This window comes from Harpia harpyja, chromosome 3, assembly GCF_026419915.1.
Source record: "Harpia harpyja isolate bHarHar1 chromosome 3, bHarHar1 primary haplotype, whole genome shotgun sequence".
Lineage (NCBI taxonomy): Eukaryota > Metazoa > Chordata > Aves > Accipitriformes > Accipitridae > Harpia > Harpia harpyja.
The window spans coordinates 8,413,616-8,427,589 of record NC_068942.1 but is presented as its reverse complement, the minus strand read 5'-3'; the positions used below and the strand labels follow the sequence as shown (position 1 = coordinate 8,427,589).

The 13,974-nt window shown below is 41.6% G+C and overlaps 1 protein-coding gene across 8 annotated transcripts in view; it reads left to right on the top strand.

Annotated features, from left to right (window-relative positions):
* HS3ST5 (heparan sulfate-glucosamine 3-sulfotransferase 5) overlaps positions 1 to 13,974 on the top strand; it is a 199,539-nt gene that overhangs the window by 154,919 nt on the left and 30,646 nt on the right. Inside the window, exon 1 of one of the 8 annotated variants that reach the window (XM_052781318.1) lies at positions 11,323 to 11,419. The exons of the other annotated variants lie outside the window; for them this stretch is intronic. The gene's annotated coding sequence lies outside the window, so the exon portion shown is untranslated. Of the gene's footprint in view, positions 1 to 11,322; positions 11,420 to 13,974 lie in introns of those variants that run through there. 8 annotated transcript variants of the gene reach the window in all.

Here is a 13,974-nt window from a genome sequence, read left to right as displayed (position 1 = left end):
TTGTTCCACTAACTTGTCCCCTTAAGCAGAAAAGCTTGCCCATATGTCTTGCTTGCTCATGGCTCTTAGCCATTTTTCATCATATTTTGCCCATTTACATCCTTTCTCCACCCCCTCCGTAGCCCCGTGCCATTTGCAGAACACTTGCAGGTGCTGTTTTTCACTGCCGTTCCCCAGGCTGCTCCTACAGCAGGGTGACTGCTTAATGCAGCGTGCTGGCAGGGCTCCACGTGGAGCCTTCGCCAAGACTTCCCCCCTCTCCCCCTTGGTAGATGAATGAGTGCAAAATAAACTCAGCAGAAATTTGCATTCAGGCTTACATGGACTGAGCATGGAGTTTTGATGGACTGACCAAACCTATCACAAGTTTTCACTCTTCTTTCGGTCACAGGTAGAAAGGTTGTCACATTTTCAGTTTACTCTATAGAAGAAAAGAGCTGCGCACAGTTAATGAAAGTCATAGGAGCAGTTCAACCGTGCTGTTAGGTTCAGAGCATGAAAGATCATATATCATTGTAACCTACCTAACCTTCCCTGTACTAAATGACAAACTGCTGGAAATAGCCTTTGGGTCAGGTCTCACATTCACTAAAATACTTGTCCTTCAGCTGAGGACTCTGTTGAATTCATATATCATTCAGCATCTTAAATCACAGAGACTTGCATAAATGCTAAATACTAATTAAGATTAAAAAAATCAGTGAAAGATAAAGTCCATGAAACAGGTCAAATCAAGGCTTAATTATATTTAGAATTTATCTTTTTAGGTGACCTTAGGAAGATATAAGACTGCAATTTTCTAAGAGTTTATTAAGTTGCTACTGCACTTCATGCTGCAACTCATATCACCCCCAGAACCCATTCAGACTACCGTTTGTGCTCATCCAGAACTGGATTCCCAGTTGAACGCTTCAAGGAGCAGGATGTGGTAACATGGCTGAGCTCACAGGGGCTCTGCTGGTGCTGAGAAGCTTTTCAAATTCTCCTTACGTAGTTTAATTAATGGATCTCAATGAGCAGTTCTTAAAAGGTTTTGTTTCTAAGGTTTTATTTCACATACAGGGCATCATTTGCTGGGAAAATGTTGTTATCGGAAACATTTCAAAGACTGATATAAAAATTCGTTTTGGAATAAAGCAGGAACTATAGGTGGTGGCTCGTGCACTTAGGTACACAATGAAGTTAGCAATTATTACTTAAGCACTGCTCCGTGCATCCTGAACGGTTTCTGAGCAGTGTTTCTGCCCTGAGGAACAAACACACTGAGAGGAGACAGCTAAATAGTCAGCAGACACTTGAAAAAGGGAAGACGAATGACAATTTATATATCAAATCAGTCAATTCCCTGCAAGTAGCATGGTAGAAGTGTTGGGTTTTTTTATGTGGCAGAAGGCAGAAAAGTAGCAGATATGTTCAGGGAGGTCGGGCAGTGACTAAAGAGCTTTTAGGTGATGGAGAAGCTGACAAACTGGCTGCTTTGATGTGAATTGAATTGCACCGGGGTTTTCAGAACTGAGTAACACGACTTTGTGTAAGGCACGTGGTATAAATAATGAGAAAGAGAAGGAGATGTGGTACTGAGTCATATGTTTTGAGATAAGATACGAGTTGCTGGCAGGGAGGCGCAGGACCTATTCTGAGCACAGCTGCAGAGGAGAGGACTCAGACAAGAGAGGTGACGAGGGAGGGGAGAAGGAGATACGGTGCAGGAGGTCAGGAGGAGTTGCATACACGACAAGCACTTTTCTTCTGCATTTCAAAACGTGATATTAACACAGTGGACATATTTGAAAATAAAAATCTAAACAAGTGTGTTCCTGCCCTCTCTGCATTCCTACAAATAGGACACAAAGGGTGGCACAGCACTACCTCAATTTACTGTCTGTCGTATTCCCTTCTGCACCTGGGCTGCTCCAAGTGTGTTATTACTGCTGGCCTCTGAGTCTAATTCAGCAGCTCCTGATACAGAGGTGTAATCCCCTCTGTCAGCTGAGCTATGGTTGTGCTCTGCTGTCATAGTCCGCAGTTGTGGGTTAGTCCCTAGGAAACTATTACCAGCCAGTGGAATTTAGAGAAGGTCCAACGCTGCTTTGAATTACACCCCAGCTATGATTAATGCAGGAACGTAGTGCAAACTGAGCTTCTGTAAAAACTGCAGGGCTATGTTTTGCAAGGCAAGGAAGGAAAGAGCCTGGGGTAATTTTTGCCCCTCTATTGTTTAAAAAGTCACAATATATCTGCAGTTTTTTAAATTACATTTGAAAGGAATTCAGACAGAACTGTGATTCTTAGGTGTTTGATATGTCTTCTGATTAGTCTTTGTTGGAATTATCTGTACTGCAGAATAATTATCTATACACAATTCCCTGCATTAGCATTATAACCTAATCACATCTATATAGCTTTCTGTATGACTTTTTTAATTGGTTCTGTAATAGCCTCGGTGTAAAAAACAGTAACCTGAAGTGATTAGTCATTCATTATTTTCCCTGTCCCTGAGTCAAAAGAAAGATCAGCTAATCAAATCCATACCGCTACCCAGTCTTTTCCAGAAGTAGCTAGAAGTAACAAGTTGCTTTCACAGGGCAGAAAATCACTTCAATTCTTTCCCCAAATGACTCCCCAAAATTCGATGTGGAGCTCCTACAACATCCTCCTTGAAACCACTGTGGGTTGGTTTACATTGGAGAGAGAATTCATATAATTTTGTGTAAGTCAAAGCCTTATTTAACAAAAAGGAGAAACATATTCTTTTTATGTCCAGCACTATCTTATTGATAGAAAGTTTTTCACTAGATTAATAAATATTAAAAGGTAAAATACAGTATTAATCAAACAATATAAATGAAAATAACATGCAATTAACTACCCTGGCTTATATTCTGGAGTGAGATAAACTGTCACTGTCTTACAAAACTTAAAGCATTATGGCTAAACAGCTAGTTCTGTATCTTGAGACAGAAAAAAGAGGCTATATGTAAGGTTTATTGTTTCATATTCTTCATTTAATATACAATTTTATACATAGGTATAATATGCAGTTATATGCAATGCACAAAAAAGTATTAGTATATAGGCTTATGACAATATTTCATCTTATATATCATCTATGTACACTGTGACAATATTGTTTTATGTTAAGCATTATTTAAAGGTATAAGTGACCACTATTAGAGGTTAATACTATTAAAGATATAGATGTCACTATTTAATTTACTAGTGCATACACACTCAGTACAACACCTCTTTTTATGTTAATCGCTGTACACAGCTAGAAAAAGTCCCTAACTTGAACAGTTTTAATCTAATCAGACGAAATGAAGAAAGGAAATATTTTAGGATATGGTGCTGAGGCACAGATATACTTAATCACTTCCCCAGTCAGTTGATAGTCATTAGGTGAAGGGGAAACTGGACTTGGATGTCCTGAATCCTAAAGAAGTATCTTAAATTCAGTGACCATCCTTCTCTGCTAATGTCCATCCTGTTCTGTTATTCCCCTTTTTATCTTATTTTACACAGTGCTGTGCTTCCTTTTTCAGCCAGAGTATATAATGGTCAAAGATAATATTGGTGCCAGAGGATAAAACTTCCATTAACAAGCTGATGATGTCAGATGCTGTTACCAATTTATTTATTTAAAACTGCCTATCTGTCAACAGAAAAAACTAAGAGGGAACGTATATTTCCCTGAGTCATCCCCAAAAGATTTAACAACTAAGCCAAGGGCATCAAGCTGGACTGATATTACACAAGGACTAAAGAGCTGTTGCTCAGCATCTTCACGGCCCCACGCTCTGCAGGTTTGTCTTTTGTGGGATGCCTCCCAAAGGTCTGCTCTCTCTCCCCTGTCCAGTTGGTCTCTGGGATGTGCACTGGAGTGGTGCCCTCGGGCACCAGGACCAAGGAAGAGGCTTTTCAGCGCTCTCCTTTGCCCAGAACAGCACCGCCACAAGCCTTTCACAGTCATGCCCGGCTGAATGGCTGCCTTCTGACATTGGATTTACTCAGACTCAGCCTGGTCAGCCAGAATATCTAGTTAGGCCATCAAAAATTATGATATTGCTAAAAATTATTGAAAAAAATTGGCTTTCTATCAACCTTGAGCTTAGCTTTTGGACAACACTTCAATAATGTTTGCAAGCTATTCTCCATGTCCATTAAAGCTGGTTAATCGGCTGCTGATACATTGAGGGGGTTTCTTTTACTCTGTTTCTCCTCTTTAATCACACGGATCTAGGAAATGAGGCTTCATTTAGAAAAAAACCAACTCACTGAATATTATCAGATGCACCATAAAATGATGAATGTGGGATATAGAGAGAAAAAACAGCCCTTACTGAGAGAAACAGGAATTTTATGCTTGTAAGGGCAGCAGGCGTGATTCAAATGGAGCTGTACCTTCAAGAATATTTTTTCCCTGCAGAATTTTTGAAAGACCTTATTTCCCAGCTATGTTTTACTCAAATACCATTAATCTGTTCCATCCAAATGGTCACAATACTAACAGACCAGAACAAGGTTTCCATGTCCTGTTATTAAAACACCTTTTTTCTCCCTTGTCTGCACATCTTTTGTCGTTTCAAGTAGTAACATTTGGCATTTTTTAAAGCTAGAGCCTACAGCATGCAAATTTTTCACTGTGATTTAGATGTCCAATTAGTGTAAGCACATGTCGTGTCAGGACATACAGGGGAAAATAATTACAAGGGGGGGCAGAAGAAAAAAAAGTGGGCAGTAAGCATGAACCTTAAGACTGATAGGAGAAAACAGAATACCTGTCTTGTCTTTGTGTTAGCAGAAGCTAACTCTGCTACATTATTTTCTAGTAAGATATATTTTTTTAAAAATGTACCATTTCAAATGACATGAGAGATTAAGAGGAAAATAGCACAAGTTGGAATCTTTAAACAGGAATTCAGCAGAGCTATTCATTTAAAACTAAATGTAGGAGCCCTTCTCTTATGTTCCTAAGTACTGCTACCTGCTAAAAAATGTTATTAAATATCCAGATTTAATTATACTGTTGCAACAGATCTTGTTATGAAATAGGAATGAGGTGTCTCCAGAATTCAACAGAAACAGATACAATTTTCCAAGCAAATATTTTTTTAAATATATGCAAATCTTTCTTTACATATGTGTATGTATATATGTACATATATGAAGTCCTTTGTGACCTCCCTACTTTTCACAGAGGAAAAACGCTGGGAATTGGACCCGTTACAAATCCTAATCTCACCCTCCCACCACTCACTAGTTTATCAAAACACTGCTCCTGGAAAACAGCTATCTTCTGGAAATTCAAAGCTGTGGACTACCTTCTGCACTCACACACATCGGTCTACCTATTCCAGTTGCCTTTAAGGGTGGGCTGCAAGGCAAGCATAGCGTGGGACTCACAGAGACCCTGACCGTAGTGGGACAGAGCAGCATTTGCTCTCGCAGAGAGAGACAGAGCCTTAAAGAACACACAAAGAAAGGACAGTAGAAACTGGATACCTGATTTACTTACAGCAAATTTCCAAATTCTGGCCCCAGTTGCAATTTCGGGAGCTGGGGGAAACAGAAATGGCAGACAGTATTGTGGAAAAGCAGCATGGTAAGTCTGGAGGAGTTGTTTTCCTTGTGAGAAGTAAAAGAAAGCAGCACCCTTGCGCACCGAGGGAAAAGCAAAGTATGAAACTACAGACCCCAGGGTGCTGCCAGCGGAGCTCCTTCTCCTGGCTCAGAGCACACACGCTCGGCTCTTGACAAAGAGAAATGTCGAGAGAAATGGGGGCTGCTGCTGAAACAGTGCCGGCAGCGCTGGGGCTCTGCAGCCGGGGCGCTTCTGGGCACCCCTGCAACCAGTCTCCGCTCAGCAGCCTCTGCAGCAGTTTATCCTGACGGCCCCGCACACCTCGGTCCCTTCTACGCGTATCTGGTAGTTGGGTAACTTCAGGATAATGAGATCAGTTTGCAAGGTTTAATACCAATATGAAGGGAACGATGCCTTGTTTGTATCTTTCTGCAGACAAGGACCATATCCTGTATGTTTTCTACAACCAGGCTACATTCACAGACATCTGTAAGTAGCTAATCATAATAACAACAACAAAAAAATCTTTGTCTAAAATGGCCAGGGGCTGCATCAACAGTGACAATTGCAGGTACAACAGTAGTTGTACAAGCACTAGGGTATACAAAATAAACCAGCTAGTTTACGTGCACCTTACTTTTAAAAATGATCCATCTCTGGATCAAGACAGTAGCAAGAAGTTAAGAACAACCATTAATTTTCATACTACTCTACCTTCCTCAGAAACAGCTAGGTAAATCTGTCTGGAGCTATTCAAAACTAGATTGGACACTTCATCAAAAAGTGTTTGTTAAGAGAAAGCCTGCATAGGAAAAACACAAACTAACACATCATTTTAATCTTTCCCTCCTAGAGAATAGCTCAGTGACTGACTTAAAATTATCCCTGACTTTCACAAAGGTATTTCTTATAGGAACATATTTGATGATCCTTAACAAGTTTGTTTCTAGGCCTGAAAAACACAGGAGAATTTTTATTTTGTGGAGCAGTAATACTGCAAAACCGTAGCCTTGTTTTTTCAAAAGGATCTGTTTCACGTATATTTATGCTTAGCTGATGAATATAAATACCTGATGCCCATATACCAAGCAACCATCTGTGTAAATGTTAGTGGCAGGCAACACAGTGCGAGTCTTCACTAAATCAATGCCGAAAAGTGATAAAACAAGTATTGTAGTACTTGGTAGTTGTGGTGTAACTTTATCAGGCAAGAAATGAGTGGAGAGGTGGGTGGAGAGTCTATTTCTTTTTCTCCCTCCTACCTGCCCCAGCCCCTAGACAATCTGATCTCAGTAAAGGTCCGAGATCTCAGTGAAGGACTTGGACTGGTGGCTGGATGTTTTAGCTCATTGGGAGATCTTTAGCACAATACGGTTGTGGGAATGCTTGCCTCTGGCATATGAGCCTTCCTATCTCAGTATAGTTCCTACCCCTCTCCCAGGACCCGCACACCCCCAGTATTCCTGCTCCAAGCCCAGCTTTGCTGGGGAGAGAAAAGAAAGCTTCTGGCTGGGAAGAACTCTTTTGCAGCATCCCAGCCTTGCGAGGAAGCCCTGGGGATGAAGCCAGAGCTGCCCTGAGAGCAGGCAGCACCGCTGGGAGCACTGGGCTGTATGGAGCAGAACAGCCTCAGGCACACAAGTACCATGGGCTGCACCTGCACCAGTAAGACAGTGCCAGGGTATGGGCTCAAACACCATCCTGCGGCTGTTCGTTAATGGCAGCGTGCTCTCTGACACGCACTTGGGTTCATGCCAGCTCGCACTCCCTAAGCCAATACTCCAGCACCATTCAGGGGGCTGTAAGCAAAATAGATGCGGTGACCCTTACTTAAAGAGTATTTAGCTATCTAGGTGCAAACTGCTTCTAAGGCCAGAGAGCAGGCTATGGACTGCTTTATTTACTTGTCCAAATGTAGTGATGGATACCACAACAGTGATGACACTTCATGGCTTTAACATCTTTTGCTGCCACGCACATTCAGCTTTCTAGTGCTACTACATGGTGGAATATCTGCCTTTAACGTGAGGGAATTGTGCATCCAGCCACATGTGTGGTTGTGTGTGTGACTGCTATGGATATACTGGGAGAAATGCTCATGTTAGGACAAGTAAGCATGTGCAGCTTATAGTGGAAAATCCATCTCTCTAATCTTGTATCTCCAGAGGGCTATTTAAAATGTTCTTTAGCAGTATAAAGTTGCAATATTGTGCTCACTAATTCTTAGGACTGTTTGTGGCAGGAAAAGTGTTCTCCTAATCTCTTACTCCTGAGATGCATAAGGGAAATAAAACCATTGCTATTAGTGCCTGGACTGTGAAGAGATGCCATTGCAATTTTGTCACTACTCTACAGAGACCTGTTCATCAGCATCAGATTTTTAATTGTTCCAAACCAATGCAGAATTCGGTTAATTTTATGTCTTTTAAAAAATCCCTTTCTGCATAAAAGTAGGTTAAAATATTACCTTAATATGTTCCCCTCATAGATGTTCACATTGCCGGGTAGTCATGCCTGTTATCCTTATTTTGCTTTTAAGTTTTACTTGAAATAAAAGGACATAGATATCTCAGCGGACACAGGATATACAACATTCATTTCTACCTTTGCATCTACTTACCTATTTATGTCCCTACCTATAACACTCATATAGCCCTGCTTATCATCCTGCGTCTGGGCCAGGATTATAAATATAAATAGGCAGGCGCTTGCTTGGCTTTTCAAACGCAGATCTCTCCTCTCTGCCTTTTCCATGCACAAGGCAGCAACATCTCAGCGGAGGGCCACACTGCTCACAGGTGGAAGAGGGAGCTGATGGGCGAGCATGCACCTCTGGGCAGCCGTGACGGACGGCAGCCTTTCTGCTCCTCCAGGACGCTATGTGTCAAACGCAGGTTGTTGGTACCTCAGGCTGACCCTGACACACGGGGCCACAAAGCAGGGAAAGGGGCTGTAGCACAGTGCTGTGAAAGGGGGACGTGCCAGCCTGGCTGGAGAGGAACAAGTGGTAGACGTCAGGGATGGCAACCAGACACTCAGGCCAACACAACTGTCAAAAGTCCAAAATTGCCTAAAGGGCCCATGGCTTCACGCAAAATACTCCTGTTTCTAACACCAATATAATATAGTCAACTGCAAAAGTTTGAAAGGTGAGATTTCTTTAATAATAGTAAAGAAAGGAAAAAGAGGATGCTCCCCAAATGCTTTTCTTCTAGCTGTGTCTTGATTGCCTTTGGATTCCATGGTCTCAGGATCAGAGTTGTTGCAATTCTGAACTTCAGACAAAGCCAAACCGGAGAACAAGTCATGAGCAGGGTTTTGTCCTGGGTTCTCTGATGTTTCTGCTGAGGGCAGAAGCGTTCAGCTCTGTGGAGATTTCAGTTCAATCCACATTCACATTTGTACTGGGATCAGACTGGTTGAGACGGCGTGACTTTTTTTCAGTTGCACTTCACCATTAATGAATGCAAAACCTGATCTGATTAATAACCAGTGTGTTGCAAGCCCCAACTGACTCAGGAATAAATGATTAGCCAATGGAGCTTGCTGTCAAAAGAAATGATTGAGGACATGAACTGAAGAGGATTAAATACATTTGACATCAGGATTTTAAAGCATGTAAGCAGAAAGGTGCCATATGCTGAGCATAGCCCAATCACTGACTGAGAGGGTTAGAAACTGACTTCCCCATTTAAGCAGGTTCTTCTACAAATGTACACTTCGATTATATTTCACCATGTTGTTTCTTTTTCATTTGGTACCATTCAGTTCCAGGAAGAGGGAGAAGGAGTATGAAGGAAAAAGCAGACTTTGGACTCCATTGGAAACTGCTAGGAATAACTTGCTTACATTCCCTCAGTATAGGGAGAAATAATAGCCCTGAAAATAGGGGCCCGGCCCTGCATGCCCGGAGGCAGCAGAGCCAGCGCTGCATCAGGAATGACCTGTGAAGGGGCAACGGCATCAGGGGCAGGTTTTATCAGGCAGTTTGGACACTGGTTGGGGTGCTGGCAGCTGCTTGGGCTGAACTTTCCAACCTGCCCACAGCACAGCCCTACCCTGACCACAGAAAGGGAACCACTACCTAGGCAAGCTGCCAGTTTGACTTGGGTAATATCTCTTTTCCGAACGGCAATTTCTGGGATTTTTAACAATGTAATAGATTTTTATAATCCTAATTCATGTGTACCTGTACAGATTTGTTGCTTAACAATTATTAAACTTTTGTGCATGTAAACAGGTGTAAAAAACCCAAATTACTAAGAAAACCAACTGATGTAAATTTTGTTGTGTTACAGCAGCCTTTAATCTCTCATTTCAGGAAATGTAATGTGAAAGAACCAGACAACCTATAGTGGAGTATTGTATTGGAAATTGGCCTAAGTATGGCATTGGGTCTGGTCATTTGCAAGTATTGTGCCGAATACATTGTGTCAAATGTTTTATACCAAACGGCAACTCGTTCCAAGAGTTGTGCCACGCACAGAAATCGTCTGCCTCTGTGAACAATCATAAGGCATTAAAAAAATGTAAAACTTGAATCCTGGAAGTAAATCCCAGAATTGCAACCCCAGGAGGGAATTTTCTTTTGCAGATTGCGTGCCAGGCTTTTTCTGAATTATTATCACAGATGGTGAAAAATTCCCATGGCCTTATCCTCATGTTCTTTTTAATTCCAAATGGAGTCTTTTGTGAAATACCAGCATGACTGCATATGTTTGAACTCTGACTGTCCACTTAAACGTATGTTGCACTTCAGTGTTGTGGTCTCCAGGAGAGAGTGTTAGGCTCTGGTTCAGGAGGTTTAGAACAATTTATTTTCACCCCAAGGCCACTGAAACCTTGCCTAGTATTATCTTGGCTAGACTATACTGCTAAACTAGAACAGAGTTGAAACACAGTCCGTCATGCTGTGCCTAACCCAGTAGAGCTGCAAGCTTCAAAAGTCCATTCCTGTCTCTCCCTGTCTTCTACACCCAGCTCCATGTGCCCGTCACTTCCCTCAGCTCTCCCCGGTGATCTTTCAGCTGCAGAGTTAGTGGGATCTGCTTGCTGATCCAGTGGAAAATGATGTGTGGCTGGCTGTGCGATCTCTTGGTCATTGGTCTGATGGATGACCTCAGACAAGATGCGTCAGCTCCCTCTCCCTCCCACTTATGCCTTGATAAAAATAGAGAAATGATAGTGGTGAGGTCCCTGTAATTGGTTTCTATCCTGGTGGAAGGTCTTCAATGACAGTCTATTTCTCAGTATTTAGGGTGAGCCTATTTAACTGACAGGAAAGCCAAATTTAAAATTACTCAGGTGATGTTATATATCTTAGACCTCAGATTTTCTTCTGTTTGCCTCAACAGGCATATGGTGCCCATTTGTTACTTTGTATAATAGGTATTCATTCAGAATGAATTTTGAAAGTATATAGCATCAGAGTTCTATAAAAGAAATCACAGGAGCTGCAAGTAGTCTTACAGCGGGTGTGAAATTTTACATCTGCTGTAAGTTTGGGGTGAAAGTACCGCTCACATTTTGCAGCTAAGTGAATTTCAGAAGGGGGGTGGGGGGAGGTGGGCAGCCTGGCCGTAACCTTTCTGGCGTGCCCGCTGTTTGTCACCTGATAGGGGCAGAGCTGACTGCCCAGCGTCCTGCCCTCATCCCTCATCCCTCACCCTCCTGCGGCTGCACAGCACCGGCCGCGATGGCTGTGCACTGCCTGCGTCCGTAACCTCTGGGTGATAGCCCACCAGGCTACACAGGCATCATTTACCTCGACTCCTCTTGGTGGAGCAGTATAGAACAGCTGGAGTGCGCTTATGGACTTGGCATTTAATGGGCTTTTGGGTGAGTAGCGGTACGAGCCTTTTGTACCTGGTACCGGTACACGGTGTACAAGCCGTATTGAAACGGATCCGTTCCACGGGAAATACGATTTTATGCTTCCTAATTAAGCAATTAATTTGAGTTTTGCCTACTATTTTGCAAATGTCAGGGGACAAAGCTGAGAACAAGTGCATGCTGTATTTGCATCAGGAACCGAGGGCTAAAGACTTGTGCAAAACTGATAGTATGCAAAGTTGATTTCCAGATTAATGTTTGGATGCATTTGAACAGATAGTTAATTTTACTTTTTTCTTCACTGATTTGATATAACCTAGTTTGAATCCCCCCAACAGAATAAGAATATAGATTTAAAGAACGACTTGGTTGACTGATCTCTGTGAGTGTCCTTGAAAGTCCTTCTTTATTCTTATTACGACTCTGTTCTTTTCCACTGGGAAACACATGTTGTCCTGTAACTCTAAACTCATAAGAGACAAATGTCAAGAAAACTTGGATGGTTAAATAAAAATTGATTTGCACGGTCTGAGACTGACAGCTGTTTCATACAGTTTGGGCCAGTCTATGGAAATTTTGAAAAATTAATAACCAGCAAAATCTGTCTCAAGTAAAATATGCTCAGAGTGTTCCATCCAAATGATACTAATTTTATCCACAGAAAACAGTCTTGCGTAAACCGTGGTTCATTCACAGAAAAGAAACCAATGGTTTTACTTAATAAAGTGACAGCAAACTTGTTTAGTATGAGCATATACTCATTTACCATACATTTTTTTATTATTACATATGCCTATGTATGTAGATAATTAGAGGCCTAATCCAGAAAAGCCCAGAGAGGGAGAGTCAACATTGTGTTGGGTGTTACATCAGTTCTGCACCACTGAGGAATCTGTTTTCTTTATGGAGAACCCCCCTGAAAGCAATGAAGGCAGTCAATGACCTGCTTTACACAAGTGGGAAGACTCTGGTCATGCATGTCTAAAATGTGTCACACAAAAAGACATGACTGCCCATTTTATGGTGTGTTGGACTTCACACGGAGTCTGCTTCTAGCAAAGAACATTTCTGAGGTATTGCATGCAATAAATGAATCCTCTAGGCTCTTGTTTTCAATGTTGCATGCACTACTTTAGTGCGAAAACTTCTGTGGAGGCTTCATGAGCTAAAAATTCTCTGAGGTGAGGTGCTGACACTGTACAAAACAAAACTGATAATGTTGTACCTCTAGGCATTTGTATTCCCGCTCTTCTATATTAAAAAATCAATGTATGACAAAGACGTGGTTTTGGAAGGCCCACTGTATGCAAGTGACTATTAAAATGGTATTAATGGCATCTTAGGCAAATTGGCATTTGTTAAGCATATGGGTAGTATTATTAGCATGACATACGCCTGGCATTTGAGTAACAGTCATCAGTATATCTGAAACAGAAGGTGCCTGCTTCATGGGTCAGTTCTCTGCTGAAATCTGTAGAAAGTGGAATTGAAACTAAATAGCTTCTGAACACAGTGCAATTTGGAGAAACTACGTGGTCTCTACATCTCCCATGTAAACCTGAGATTGAAGGAAAAGCTGCAGTTGACCGAGGAGGCTTATTCAACAAAAACAACTCAGGTGATGCGGATGCCTTCAACATGCAAATAAAAACATGTAATAGCAGTAGACCTGCAGTGTGATAAAGTGCCCGGCGTGTGTGTGGCTGTACTGTGTGTTTTGAAACTAAATCTTTCTTCCTCCTATTGACTTCTTGCCCTCTGGTACATTGAGTTGGCTGCTTGAGACGCTTTCACTAAGTACAAAGTCAATTGACTCTAAGTGGCGATGAAGAAAACGTCGTGTGATTAATATTACAGTTCAAGCTCTTCTGATCAGTCACAGAAAGAGCAGTCAAATAAACTCAACTTCATTTCGAAGAATCACACACTGTTAATGGTGAAGAGTCTGCCTGGAGCCCGAAGGGAAAAACAAGCCACTTGAGGCAAATCTCTCTTCTTTTACATAGAACAAACCAGTTGAGCAGTGTTAAAAGCTGCCTATTGATTTGTGCCCAGACTGAAAGCCATGCAGTGATGTAAATGAAAATGTGTCAAGAGTCAATATTGATTTTTTTTTTTCTTTTTTTTCTTCTCTTTTTTTAAAGCAAGGCCACCCCCTTTGGGAAATACTGTTAGCTATACTGCTAGGCTTGTCAGCGAGTGAAGTAAGACCCTTTTCCACAAGACTACATATGTCCAGACATCAAATTTCCTTCTTTTACCGAGGTAATATGGACGGCATGCTGAGAGCAGCTATGCTGACAAAATTTCTTTTTTTGAGAAAATTCCTAGGTGAAGAAAAAGAAATGGCAAAGAGAAGAAATCAAATGTTAGAGAAGATAAATTTGCTGGGCTGAGCTTGCATTCTAATACTTGCAGAGTAAACCAAATTTTAAAAAAAAATCTTTGCTTGCAATAGATTTGTGTAACAATATAAATTATACTCAGCAAAAGTCAAGGACAAGAAAAGGGTAGAAAGGGAGTCCTGCTGTCTGTAGAGAGGTGTGCACTCAGCTGGAGTA